The 14,202-nt window shown below is 41.9% G+C and overlaps 2 protein-coding genes and 1 long non-coding RNA gene across 3 annotated transcripts in view; all 3 read right to left on the bottom strand.

Moving 5' to 3' along the window:
- LOC146548208 (NACHT, LRR and PYD domains-containing protein 12-like) overlaps window positions 1-14,202 on the bottom strand; it is a 586,500-nt gene that overhangs the window by 318,021 nt on the left and 254,277 nt on the right. The gene's annotated exons all lie outside the window — the stretch shown is intronic.
- Window positions 1-14,202, bottom strand: part of LOC146548215 (ribonuclease inhibitor-like) — a 136,813-nt gene that overhangs the window by 116,713 nt on the left and 5,898 nt on the right. The gene's annotated exons all lie outside the window — the stretch shown is intronic.
- On the bottom strand, window positions 6,522-10,231 carry LOC146548216 (uncharacterized). The gene is made up of 3 exons (XR_014890916.1): window positions 10,089-10,231; window positions 7,539-7,729; window positions 6,522-6,880 (listed from the first exon to the last, which is right to left on the bottom strand). It is a non-coding gene; the product is annotated as an uncharacterized LOC146548216 (long non-coding RNA).

Below are 14,202 nucleotides of genomic sequence, written 5' to 3'. Positions count from 1 at the left end.
GCTGTAAAGCCAGGTGTTTAAGAAGAAAGCTTTAGTTAGGTTAGTGAAATAATATATGTGATTGATTTTCCCACAACAACAAATATATAGAAACTATAATCCTGATTTTGTTTCATTTTAACTGGAACAATTTATAGAGACTCTTGTGAAGACAATTGGAAAGAAACCCGATTCCACTCAAATATGCAGCAAAACAACTCTGAATATTACTGTGATGATACTGTGTGAGATCAGCACAGAGAGGAGCCGAGGAGAACAGCGTCGTCTGCTCTATCGTTACGACCGAGGCTTTATTCATGGCTGTGACTCCAGGTTCACACTGATCAAAGAAAATGAGACTGTGTTTCTCCACCTGCTCAACTTAACATCTGAAGACAGTGGGAACTACACCTGTGAGTGTGGATTTCGTGGTGGATTGTATGTTCTCCATCTCAGTGTGACTGTGAGAGGTAAAAACATTTTCTATTTATACCCACACCGCAGATTCAAGGTGGATGTTTGGAACTGCGTTAACACTTTCTTTTCTGTCATACATGGTTTGAGGTCGTCATTCCCGCCTGCAGCGGATTAATGAAAGGTTTCAGTCAGGAGATGAACATCTGGAATGTTTTTAAGCTCTTCTTCTGGCTAATTTGTTTAAAATTTCATTATAAAACTGCTCCAATCACAACTTTGGTGTTATTTCATCAGTGAAATGTTTGAATGATGCAATTGTAACTCTAATGTAATGAAAAGATAAACATGTTTTCCACTTTAATATAACAGGTTAATGCAAATTTCGTGACTTTTCATGTTTTCAAAATGAAGTTTTTTTGTGTGTGTGGCAACATTCAACAGACGATGGAGATTCTGGCATGAAGTTCATGGCTACAGTTCCCATCATTTCTGCTGCTGCTTCACTCATCAGTGTGGCTGTGATAACCTGTGGTTACAGCCTGAGGAGAAATCCTCGCAGGTGAAAACTTTTACTGACGCACTTAAACTCATGAAATGACCCTTTGAAATCACTTGAGCACATTACTGCATACAGCAGCCACTGTGGTGTTCAAAGTATCTCATAGGTTCTTTTAAAACACCACACATTAGTTGTAGACATAGCTAGTCTTGTGTTGGAGGTATTTTTCACCCCATGACCTCTGATGTTTTTATCCTAACAGAGAAAACAGATCAGGTCTAACTAACTTAACAGGATCTGAAACTCGCCAGATGTTTGTCAGTTTTCCATAGTTCTGTTTTACACTTAATTGTGCCGAGGCTGCAGTGCATTATGTCTGTGTTTTAAGCTGCACTTTAATTAAATGTAAATGACAGTGTAAATTGTTGTTTAGGACAAAGAGGACCGCTACATGAGCCTTCATCGGCAAAACATCGATGTCTACCAAACTATCTCCTCCGGTCGCCTTCATCATGATGCTGAGGCCACTGCATGTCACAGTCATGTACAATAATAATCAGAGATGGAGTTTTTACCCTGACTACGTGATCTATAAAACTATGATGCTAGACATGCTATCTATAAAAGACACTGACATTTTAACTTGCCAGCATCATGTGTACTGTTATTTTGTTTTGCACTGAAAAAAGAGAAAAATATTAACGTCCAGTAAAACTTGTAATTATGTTGTGAATGAATTGCCTTAATTCATGGCTTTTAACACCATTTAATTTCTGTTTTTTATCTGGTTTGAACGTTGAAAATCCTCCACTTGGCTCTGTGGCCTCTGCCACCATTATGGTTTTTGCTATACTGGTCCACTTGATAGTCATATTTGATGATGATTTTACTTTATTTTGAGTCATTAGAATCAGAACGGGGGTCAGGAAAGAAGAAAAAAGATAAGCTGGGGAGAAAGTTAACAGAAGAAGAGGGAAAAATAGAGAAGAAGAGAAATAGATGGAGAGGAAGAGAGAAAACATACTGAAAATCTATTTCATCATCTGCTGAAAAACACAAGGAAAAACCAACACAGTGGGGAACCCACAGCAACAACCAATAATATGCAGTAAGTAGGCTAGTAAGTAGTAGTAAATAATAGATATTAAATGTTACTGAGCAGTAAATGGGCCCAGAGGGCCGAGACCTGAGGGCACCCCACCCGCAGCACAGGCCCAACAGAGCCAGGGGGCCGGGCCCCACCGAGCAGCCGCCCAGAGTGAGCCACTAAACACAGAGAACCACTAATGCACTGTGGGTGGGGGCACCAGCTACTGGCAGGAAGTGTGGTGGGGGGAAATAATACGTGACTATTTTTATGTGGAGTGGAATTAAACTGCCATAGAATATGCTTGTGGTGGATTTGACTCAACACAAGCGTATTGTCAAAGTGTTCTTTGGCATGCATCGAGACAGTTTCTCAGATACTGAAGTGACTTGAGCAGAGCCAGTTAAAGCCTACTGTGCTTGAGTGGGCAGCTCAAGTTTCCACGTGGAAGGTTTAGTGAGACAAAGACAGGAAGTTAAAGCTGCTGACTAATAATCTGCAGGTTCCTGATTTGAGTCTCTGTTAAGAGGATGGTGTCTCTGAGATAATTGCTTTTGTGCATCGATAAATAAACAGGGAAATAAATGAATAGAAAAAAGCATCCGAGCGGATGTGCACCGACGGTGTGCCCACTGGTCTTAAAGTGCCTTTGCGCCCCTTACCATTTATGGAGGTCCCATTTGGGCACATTGGCATGGACCTATAGTGTACATGGATATTGCTTTGTATTAGTTCTGGTATATTATACAACACAATAACATGATGCAGTGCTGCTGTGCACCATTTCTGCAAAGAGTGTGGTGCAAGCAAGGAAGATAAGATAACTCTTGCACAGTCATACCTAGTACAATAATACAACAAAATTGGAAACTGTCCCACCATAACACAATCATTTAGATACAATATTGGACTTTGTTTACATGTAACTGCACAAATAGAGTTTAGAAATGTAATTATTGACAAGAGTGAACAACCACTTATAATGTAATCTACAGCTGTGACCAAACAGCTAGATAGAGAATCAGAAGTGTTGTGTTTTCTACAAAGTTTGCTGTTTCAGTGAGAGTCATATGTCATATCATTTCAAACAGTGGCGATCCAGAAATGTTGTACAAACGAGTAAGACTAACTATAGACTTTAGCCAAAGTTGTTAAGTTAGCTAAAGAGTTGGGATTGTGTGTGAGGCATAAATAAACCTAAAATGCAATGTTTTGGACGTTCTTTGGCACATTTCCCTACTGTAGGGGTCTCTGCAAGCATACGGGGCTCTGAGAGGGAACAAGATGACAACGAGGAATTCTACTGGAAACAGTCGATCATGTCTGTCAAAGCTGAATTCAGGGCAAACTAGGCTAAATTAGTGTTTTTAGCTAACAGCTACAGTAAGCATAAAAGTGACTGTTGGGCTATTATTTGTTAACAGGGGCGATTTTAGCCCATTTTTGGGGTGCTTTGGTTCATTTTTGGGGTGCTTTGGTTCATTTTTGGGGTGCTTTGGTTCATTTTTGGGGTGCTTCAGCACTTACTTACTTTTTTTTGACAATATTTCCTGTTTGTGTGACACACTACTAAAAATATAAAAGGCAGAACTTGGTTGAGAGGTAACATTTTAACAACAAAAGTATCCATAATATTTTTTAATATTTTGTAATAATTTATTTGTAATAATTTATTCTGTTTCAGGAGTGTTTTTATGTATCTGTATTATATTATACAAACACATTAAAAGTGAATCTCTGTCCAAAATATGCACTCAGTTTACTTCTTACTCACTATGAGCATCATTCATTATTCTCCTCCAGTAATTAAGGTTAGGATATGTATTTTTTTTATTCCAATCCATTCTTCTTTGGCAGCATTTAAATAACCTTGATCAGAATTGATGGTTTTGTTACAGACTTTTCAAAAAAGTGTTTTGCTTTTCTTTCACAAATGTGGGATTAAATTGTTAAAAAGTACAAAACAGTGATGTCATGTTTTGTGACGAGGACCCAGGCACAGAGAGACTTGATGGGTTTAAGAATCTTTTGATTTAATAAAGAAATTTGCAGACTTGCACAGAGATGGTAAAATTATGATGACTGATAAAGGAGACGAAGACAACAGACGATGAGGACAGGGAGGATGCAGGGACCGACAGAGACGGGGAAGAAGTCTCATTGTGACGAGTAAAGTGTATCTTGGCTGGCTGGGCAGCTCTCTGGGTGCTCAGCCCCCCGAAGCTCTGATCCTAGAATCCTCCCTGAATTGTGTTAATACAGTATGTCAACATGAAAGCATAACTGTACAGGGTGGGCCAGTTATATGGATACACCGTAATAACATAGGAATGGTTGGTGATGTTAAAGTCCTGTTTGTGGCACATTAGTATATGTGAGGAGGCAAACTCCTCAAGTTCGGTGGTGACCATGGTGACCATTTAGAAGTCGGCCATCTGATACCAAATGATACCAAACAAGGCAAAGTAAATAATTTTTAAAAGTAAATGTAGAGGAAACATCAAAAGTTGTCACGGCTGGGGCAGCAGTCGTGTGGTGGAGTGAATGAGGACCAAGATGCAGACGGCGGTGGAGATGCGAGTGGAGATTTATTTACAGTGAAAATAACAAAGGTGAGGGAAGAAGTGAACATCAACCTAAACTGGGAAGAACTAACAGACAAAGCAGAAAACATGAGGGCAGCAGGGAAACAGAGATGACACGAAGAAGGCAGAGAGACGTGGAGAAACACCGATGGACACGGAGACTTTTCACCTGTTCCTTTTGTTTGAAGTGGCCAAACTTGGCCACAGTAGGACGTGGTCTCCCGGTCGCAGCCCGCATGGGGCCGATGCGATGCACTCTATCAAAGGCCATGTTCTTCACCGTGTCCTCCAGCAGCTTCAGGTGGGTTTTGATGAAGGTTTTGCACTCTGAGCCTTCTTCATCACAAGATCCTGGAAGCACTGATCAATGTAATCTTGGAGAGCCTCTAAACTCTCCCCGTTGTTCTCCAGGGTGTTGGAGATGATTTAGACAAATATTGTTAGTTAGAAGACTATTGATAAGTGTATTTGGTAATACTGAAGCTTAAAGGAATTTGTTCAATTCTAAACTACCATTCGCTTTAATTTTACGCCAAAATCTCCGGCGTCTGACGTCAGTTACAACATGAGTCGCTTACCTCTGTCACTCTGAAGTCACATTGAGTTTTCCTCACTGACTGTTTCAGACAGGATTGTGGGAGCAACACAAAAAGCAGCTTCAGCTGGAAACACACAGTTTAGTGTCTTTGCTGCTCGCTTTAAGTCACAATAAACAGGAAACTCATTGTGTCTCATGTCAGAATCACTCATATACAGGACAGGAAGAGGCGGAGCTTATTTCCTGCAGGGAGAGGTTAGCAGTCTGTGTCTTTCTCATTTCTGACTCCTAAAGAGCTGAAAAACACAGGCTGTTATTGGCTGGCTGACACTGGGATTAATGTCCTTGAAGCCAGCAGTCTTTAATGTCCAGGTTCAGAACAGGCAGGTGAAAAACAGTCCTTTATGTCCTCTGATGTTCAATAAACTGTCCTGATTACTGAGGGAGCAGAGAAAGTGTCTCCATCACTCACCACAGCTGGATGCTCTGAAATCCTGGAATCCAGCTGTGGAGAGGAGCGCCGGCGGCGTGGACGCAGTTTAGTAATCAGGGAACGGGAGACAGGAGGGAAACACAGCTGGGACCAATTACACACACGAGACAGGAAACAGTAACACAGGACTGTCAAAATAAAACAGGAAATATAACACAGAGTCCAAAGTAAGGAGACGTGGGACACAGTGAAGACACAGAAACAGAAACCAGAACTATAATCACAAAACAAACTCAGAAACATAAAGAGTGAATCAGCTGATTCAGTGTTTGTGACAAAAACATGGATCCTGGTTAATAACTTTTATTTGTTTGTTTCTGTATTATTTTGTGTATCGTTCTTATGAGCTGTTGTTTTGTCAGTGAAATATTATTTCATTGTTTTAAGCTTTTTGTTGACTTTGAAGTGCTTAAGTTGATATTTTTGAACATTTAATTTGTTCGATTATTGTCGAGTCGATAAAACTGTCAAACGCACAGCTGCTTCCAGCACGGCCGGAGGAGAGGTGGCCGAGCAGACGCACAACACACACAGCTCACAGGTTTGCATTTCTAGATATTGCAGATGTTGCAGAAATTGAGAGTAAAGAACTCGGAGATCCAGCGCTGTCTCCTGCCCCTTATTTATACACCACAACACAACGACAGGCGTAACTCACACAAACGGGTAACATGAGGCTCAGATGCTTTGGACGTGTTCACATATACTGGACACAGAATGATGAAGATGGAGCTGCAGGAAGGAGGAAAAGAGGAAAAACACAGAAAAGATTCACAGATGTGGTGAAAAAGGACACGACAGCTTCTGTTTGTTAGTTTGGTTTTTCTTTATTTGGTAAAGATTCAGAAATAAAGAGAAGATCACATGTTTGAATATTATATTAACGTTCTGTAATTACAACAAGTTGTAAAATCTTTCCAGAGTGAGACAGAGACTGTGCAGAGACTGTAGAAGGACAGAGCAGCAGCAGAGCAGTCCAGATACACTGATGATCCTCTGTCAGATCCAGAGGGACACACAGGGCTGATGCTGGACTCTACATTGTGTCTGACAGTGGAGCTGTTCTCAGAGCAGTTCACTCTGCAGCACTGACAGTCATCTGCACTTCATTCCTCTGTCAGTCACTGCTGGATGAAGCTCTCCTCTCCACCTCCCAGTAACATGGCCCAGTCAGAGCGTCTCTACACACAAGCTGCTGCTGCTTCAACCTCTCTGGATCATCAGGACACAGCTGCTCCTCTCTCAGCACACACACCATCCTGTTTACCATCATGGCCTCCACCTGCAGAGAGAAGGAGGAAGAGCAGAGGAGATAAACGAGTGTTTCCAGAGACTCTTCATCAGCTGTCAGTCAGTGATGCAGCACATCCAGTATAAAGAGCAGCAGGGACGTCAGTGCTGGGACTGTACTAGGACTCATTGTTGCTTCACTTTTTCTAATCTTTGGATTTTTATTGAAGTTGCTGAAAATGTTTTTCCCTCCTAGTTTGAGTTTGGACTTTCATTCATTAGAAGAACCTTGGTGTGTCCACTCTGAGCTCTGTAGGAACCCCAACAACAAGCCCAACAATCCAGATGGACGGTTCCAGCTGTTAACTGGAGGAATTCCATCCAAACATCTGCTCTCACTAAATTCTTCCTCACCTACAGACTGTGTTCTTCACTGCTTTAAACTTGGAAATCAATGCAGTCATTGGTCTGCGTGCTGCTTTGTTCAGAGAGCTGATTGGCTGTTGACAGTGTTTGATCAGAGCGTGTCAGCCGTTACTATGGTGACCATAAAGGTGAGAAACAGGAAGTGTTTGTGTCCAATCCTGAAGCCTGTCACCGTTCTCCTCTCACAGCTTCACTGAGAAGCTGCAGCTTTACAGGAAACACTGGATCTTTGTTTCATACTGACTGTGTTTAGTACAATACTGCTGACAGCACCACCCACTCACTCCATCACTCTACTGACTCCAGAGTCTCCAGTCTGTAGTCTGGACTCTGCTGAAGATCAGACAGCTGCTTCACATCTGGATCCTTCAGGTTGTTCCAGCTCAGGTCCAGCTCTCTCAGATGGGAGGGGTTGGACTTCAGTGCTGCTGCCAGATAATCACAGCTGATCTTTGACAAACCACAGTAACTCAATCTGTATAAAGAATGAAAGATGTAAGTTTATTAGACAAAGTGCTTGAAATCATTCAGTGTTTCATCATCTGTTCAGAGCTGAAGAAGGTTCAGAATGTAGAAGTTTAGAAAATGGAAACTCCAAACAGCTGAAGCCAACAGGAAGCAGCTTCAAACAGGAAACTGTGCAGAGTTTCAGACTATATGTCCTGATGCAGCCAGTTGGATTTTGGAGATTTGAATCTCTGTTCTGTGACTAAGTCCTTGAATCATTTCTTCCAGTTGGTCCAACAAGACAGACTAAGTATTGGACATGTGTTGTGGCTCCATCAGGGGAGCTTCTAAATGTGATGTGATGGCCCCTCTGGGTCTGTCAGGTCACAGCACTGAAGAGAGCTCAAACTGGGCACACAGCTGTTCCAGTCTGGACCAAAGACTCTATACTGGGACTGAGGGACTGCTTTGACTGCACCCACTGGGACTTTTTAAGGGCTCATGTTCTCACTTAGATCATCGATTTCTACTGACATTTCTTTCTGGGAAAAATGGGGATTACTTTGCAAACAGGAAGTATTTTCCCCAATAAGCAGCCCTGGATTAGTAAATCACTCCAACATGTTCTCAGGCAGAAGAAGCTGTCTTGTTATGAGGGAGAGAAGAAAAAGATTGAGGCACAGAAACCTGTTGAAAGAGAGATAAAGCAGCTAAAATCAGGTGTAAAAGTAAAGCAGAGGATGAGCTGAATAAAGGACACTCAAGGCTGGCTTGGAAAGGAATGAAGTCCATGGTGGGGATGCAGAACAAGGAGCAAAGATGAATGTGATGCTGAATCAGCAGAAGACTTGGACTCATTTGATTCCAGCTTTGATATCATTGATTTCAATGAAGAGCTTTGTGATTGTAGCAAAGGGCTGGTAGCTCTGAGAGTCCCACTGATGAGCTGTTTGTGTGGAAATCTCTTAGTGGGACCAAAGAGAGAAAAAGCCCTGGTCCTGATGCTGTGGGAGGGAAATGATTGAAGTGTGCTGTGAGGAACTGACTGGGAGATTTTCACACATTTTCCAGTCCTCCTTGGAACAACAGGAAGTTCCCAGCATATGGAAACAAAGGTTAAGTGTCCTATGGCACTCAGTGATGATGGTGCTGTGGCCCCACCACCTCCACCTCTTTGTAAAGGAACTAACTGTAATCTGAAGCTTCAAATGGAACTAAGACTTCCTCCACTAGGTGGCAGTGTCTGATGAGAAAGTGTTAGTGGAGCTGGCCTGGAGTCAGAAACAGGAAGATGCAGGATTTGGGCTGAAATGGGCAAAAGTGGTTAGCACTAGTGCCTTAGAGCAAGAAGGTTGTAGGTTGAAGCTTGTTGGTCAGCTGGGCCTTTCTGTGGAGGTTGGATGTTCTCCCACAGTCCAATGAAATGCTGCTTAGGTTCATTGGTGCTTCTACATTGGCTGTAGGTGCTTCTCTGTCGCTCTCTGTTGGCCCTGTGATGGACTGCTCACCTGTGCAGGTGGACCACGCCTCTTGCCCTATGACAGCTAGGGCACAGGCTGCAGCCCTGTGAGCCTAAGCTGAATAAACAGTTAGCAAAAATGATCCATAGATGGCCTGAAATCCCCCAGTTAGCAGTTTGGTAGATAGCTATGACATGCTAATCCCATCCAGCAGCTGTATTCTACCTGTAAGCTGATCCCTGCTGAGCCAAAGCACTTTTTCATATGCAAATTACAACCTTTAATAGAAACCTATTGGTCAGCATCTTATTAGCCTGCTGTTAGCTTCATTCCACAGAAAACTGAGAGAAACTAACAGAGTTGATAAAGAATAAAGAGAAATGTGCTGATTTAAAGCCTTTGAAGTGCTTCAGATGATCTCTGTCCACTTCTGTCCACTCATTCATTCATGTAAGCTTTCTAATGCAGCTTTGATCTTCACAGTCTGCTTGATGAAACTCATTCTAACCCTGAATGTCAGAGTGTTCCTCCTTCTCTTTCCCATCATTCATGCTGGCAGTGGAGGAGATTTGGATGTTGGACTGTGTTTTGGATGATGTGTGTATGTTTGTGTTGGACTGCTGTCTGTAAAGCAAACGCACATTTTGCTTTGGATTTCAGTGTCACACAGACTTTAAGGTGCAATGAAGAGTTTGAGAGTTTCACAGTGAATTTTCCACTGGAGGATTTTTCTTCTTCTTTGAAGGTTTGAAATGTGAACATTGGTCTGCTGCAGTCAATGGACTAAACCAGAGAAGAAGAAAACAGACTTTACCATGAAGATCCTCAGTGTGGATCAGTATAATATCAGCCTGATGTCTGCAGTTTAGTGTCAGCACAACTTTCACGTCATATTCATCTCAGCACAACTAAAACATGCTGACTGACCTCAGAGTTTCAAGTTTACATCCTGGACTCTCCAGGAAACCACACAGATGCTTCACTCCTGGATCCTGCAGGTTGTTGTTGATGCTCAGGTCCAGCTCTCTCAGATGGGAGGGGTTGGACTTCAGTGCTGCTGCCAGATAATCACAGCTGATCTCTGACAAACCACAGCTCCACAATCTGTATAAAGAATGAAAGATGTAAGTTTATTAGACAAAGTGCTTGAAATCATTCAGTGTTTCATCATCTGTTCAGAGCTGAAGAAGGTTCAGAATGTAGAAGTTTAGAAAATGGAAACTCCAAACAGCTGAAGTCAACAGGAAGCAGCTTCAAACAAACACAACAAGAGAAAAAACTCTGAATGTTTCACATTAAAGTCGTACATTTCTCATAAAAACAGGACAAAGACTTGAAAAAGTCGTGTTTTTCCTTCCAGGAACCACATGGCTTCACTTTTAAAGGTGAAGTGTGACAGAAATGGACATATTTGAAGTCCAACACCTTTTTCCAGTCACATTATTAAAGCAGACAAACTACAAGCTCATTTTCATTCCAACAAGTCATCTTCTGACCTGGACTAACAACACTGGTCTCTATGTGCAGCTGGCTGTGAGACCAGTGCTCAGGGAGCGTCTACAACGTGCAACACTGAAAGAACATCACACACTCATTTGCTTCCAGCACTTTCACACAAACATCTACTGTCATTATTGTCACCAAACTCTGTGGATCCTTTATTGCAAATTCAAATGGGATCAAATGGTCAGACAAAAGAGGGTTATGAGGAAATATGATGAAATGTTGTGTATTAGCAGCAAGTTATTGAATCATTTTCCTCAGAAACCAAACAAAATGATTGACAAACATGTTTTTACAAACTCAGTGTTGGACTTGGATCAGCAGGATAAGCTGATGTTTAAAGGCATTTGAGTCTCGCTGTATGAGAGTCCAGTTATTACTCAATATTTATGGATGATGTTCTTTCAGTGTTGCACTTTGTAGACACTCCCTGAGCCTCACAGCCAGCTGCACATGGACCAGCTGACATTACCCAGCATTAGAGGCGGCTGTAAAAAATTCATGTTCCCATTTAAATGGTTTTAATTTGAATAAAACGATGTTGATTCATTCAATCCTGAATCGATGTTTAATATAAATGTATTTTGCCAGAATCTCAGGTTAAAGCTCACAAACTATTTCAACAAGCAGCAAACAGCTAAAACAGTAAATGAGAGCAGCTAAACACACAAAGATGGAAACACAGAGCGTGGATCGTTCACTCGACGGCACGTACACGGACACGCCGTCGGGGCTGAAAGTGGACAGCTCACAGATCCTGAAGCTGCAGGTTTCATCTGTCTCCAACCAAAACTGAGTGAAGCAGCAGCAAAAGAAGATCCAAACTCTGCTTCACGTTTGATCAATATGCTCATGAATTCTCTCTGACTTTGGCTGTTCCTGCCTGCACAGCTCTCTCTCTCTCAGTGTACTCCAAGAACAGCTTCAAACATCTGTTTCTGCATCATTCACTGTTTATTAGCCACCAGTCTGCTGTTGTGTTCAGTGCTGTCGGCCTCTGACAGTAAAGCCTCATTTCTGCTGTTCCATGGAAACTTTTTAAAATGATGACAGATTACAAACTCTCAGCTGTGTCTGTAATCAAACCTCTGTAACTTTGCTTCACTTCAGCAGCATCAGCTCATGTTCACATGTTGCTTCATGGTTTGCTTCAGTTTTTGATCGACTGCAGAATATTTTGAAGGTTATCTGCTATAAAAAGCCAGAAGAGGAAAATCTGCTTCATGTGTTTCTGTTTGATCCTCAGTGACTTTGACACAAAGGCCTCTGCTGTGATGATCACACCTCTGATCAAGTCTCACAGTGTCACAACTGATAAATGATCAGAGTTAGAATATTTCTGACTGTCTGCTGTGTGCCGTGACCTTTGACCTGCTAAAGACAGTCAGCTGTGGATTATTCATTGTTGTGTCTGATACTTAGAACTGTGAGGAAGAAGCTACACAGTTAATCAGGGTCCCCTCTCTCTGAATCAGGAAAGGTGGGCAGGCCGCGTGTGGGCCGCGGGCCATACGTTGAGTATCACTGTTTGAAATGTGAACATTGTTCTGCTGCAGTCAATGGACTAAACCAGAGAAGAAGAAAACAGACTTTACCATGAAGATCCTCAGTGTGGATCAGTATAATATCAGCCTGATGTCTGCAGTTTAGTGTCAGCACAACTTTCACATCATATTCATCTCAGCACAACTAAAACATGCTGACTGACCCCAGAGTTTCAAGTTTACATCCTGGACTCTCCAGGAAACCACACAGATGTTTCACTCCTGGATCCTTCAGGTTGTAGTTGTCGCTCAGGTCCAGCTGTCTCAGATGGGAGGGGTTGGACTTCAGTGCTGCTGCCAGATAATCACAGCTGATCTCTGACAAACCACAGTCCATCAATCTGTATAAAGAATGAAAGATGTAAGTTTATTAGACAAAGAGCTTGAAATCATTCAGTGTTTCATCATCTGTTCAGAGCTGAAGAAGGTTCAGAATGTAGAAGTTTAGAAAATGGAAACTCCAAACAGCTGAAGCCAACAGGAAGCAGCTTCAAACAAACACAACAAGAGAAAAAACTCTGAATGTTTCACATTAAAGTCGTACATTTCTCATAAAAACAGGACAAAGACTTGAAAAAGTCGTGTTTTTCCTTCCAGGAACCACATGGCTTCACTTTTAAAGGTGAAGTGTGAAAGAAATGGACATATTTGAAGTCCAACACCTTTTTCCAGTCACATTATTAAAGCAGACAAACTACAAGCTCATTTTCATTCCAACAAGTCATCTTCTGACCTGGACTAACAACACTGGTCTCTATGTGCAGCTGGCTGTGAGACCAGTGCTCAGGGAGCGTCTACAAAGTGCAACACTGAAAGAACATCACACACTCATTTGCTTCCAGCACTTTCACACAAACATCTACTGTCATTATTGTCACCAAACTCTGTGGATCCTTTATTGCAAATTCAAATGGGATCAAATGGTCAGACAAAAGAGGGTTATGAGGAAATATGATGAAATGTTGTGTATTAGCAGCAACTTATTGAATCTTTTTCCTCAGAAACCAAACAAAATGATTGACAAACATGTTTTTACAAACTCAGTGTTGGACTTGGATCAGCAGGATAAGCTGATGTTTAAAGGCATTTGAGTCTCGCTGTATGAGAGTCCAGTTCTTACTCAATATTTATGGATGATGTTCTTTCAGTGTTGCACTTTGTAGACGCTCCCTGAGCCTCACAGCCAGCTGCACATGGACCAGCTGACATTACCCAGCATTAGAGGCGGCTGTAAAAAATTCATGTTCCCATTTAAATGGTTTTAATTTGAATAAAACGATGTTGATTCATTCAATCCTGAATCGATGTTTAATATAAATGTATTTTGCCAGAATCTCAGGTTAAAGCTCACAAACTATTTCAACAAGCAGCAAACAGATAAAACAGTAAATGAGAGCAGCTAAACACACAAAGATGGAAACACAGAGCGTGGATCGTTCACTCGACGGCACGTACACGGACACGCCGTCGGGGCTGAAAGTGGACAGCTCACAGATCCTGAAGCTGCAGGTTTCATCTGTCTCCAACCAAAACTGAGTGAAGCAGCAGCAAAAGAAGATCCAAACTCTGCTTCACGTTTGATCAATATGCTCATGAATTCTCTCTGACTTTGGCTGTTCCTGCCTGCACAGCTCTCTCTCTCTCAGTGTACTCCAAGAACAGCTTCAAACATCTGTTTCTGCATCATTCACTGTTTATTAGCCACCAGTCTGCTGTTGTGTTCAGTGCTGTCGGCCTCTGACAGTAAAGCCTCATTTCTGCTGTTCCATGGAAACTTTTTAAAATGATGACAGATTACAAACTCTCAGCTGTGTCTGTAATCAAACCTCTGTAACTTTGCTTCACTTCAGCAGCATCAGCTCATGTTCACATGTTGCTTCATGGTTTGCTTCAGTTTTTGATCGACTGCAGAATATTTTGAAGGTTATCTGCTATAAAAAGCCAGAAGAGGAAAATCTGCTTCATGTGTTTCTGTTTGATCCTCAGTGACTTTG

The sequence above is a fragment of the Mchenga conophoros genome, linkage group LG23 (assembly GCF_057382185.1).
Source record: "Mchenga conophoros isolate Kocher_MC1m ecotype Shallow Benthic linkage group LG23, M_conophoros_male_GT1.1, whole genome shotgun sequence".
In the NCBI taxonomy this organism is placed as follows: Eukaryota; Metazoa; Chordata; class Actinopteri; order Cichliformes; family Cichlidae; genus Mchenga; species Mchenga conophoros.
Note: the sequence above shows the minus strand (reverse complement) of the source record. Positions and strands in the feature narration are given on the sequence as shown.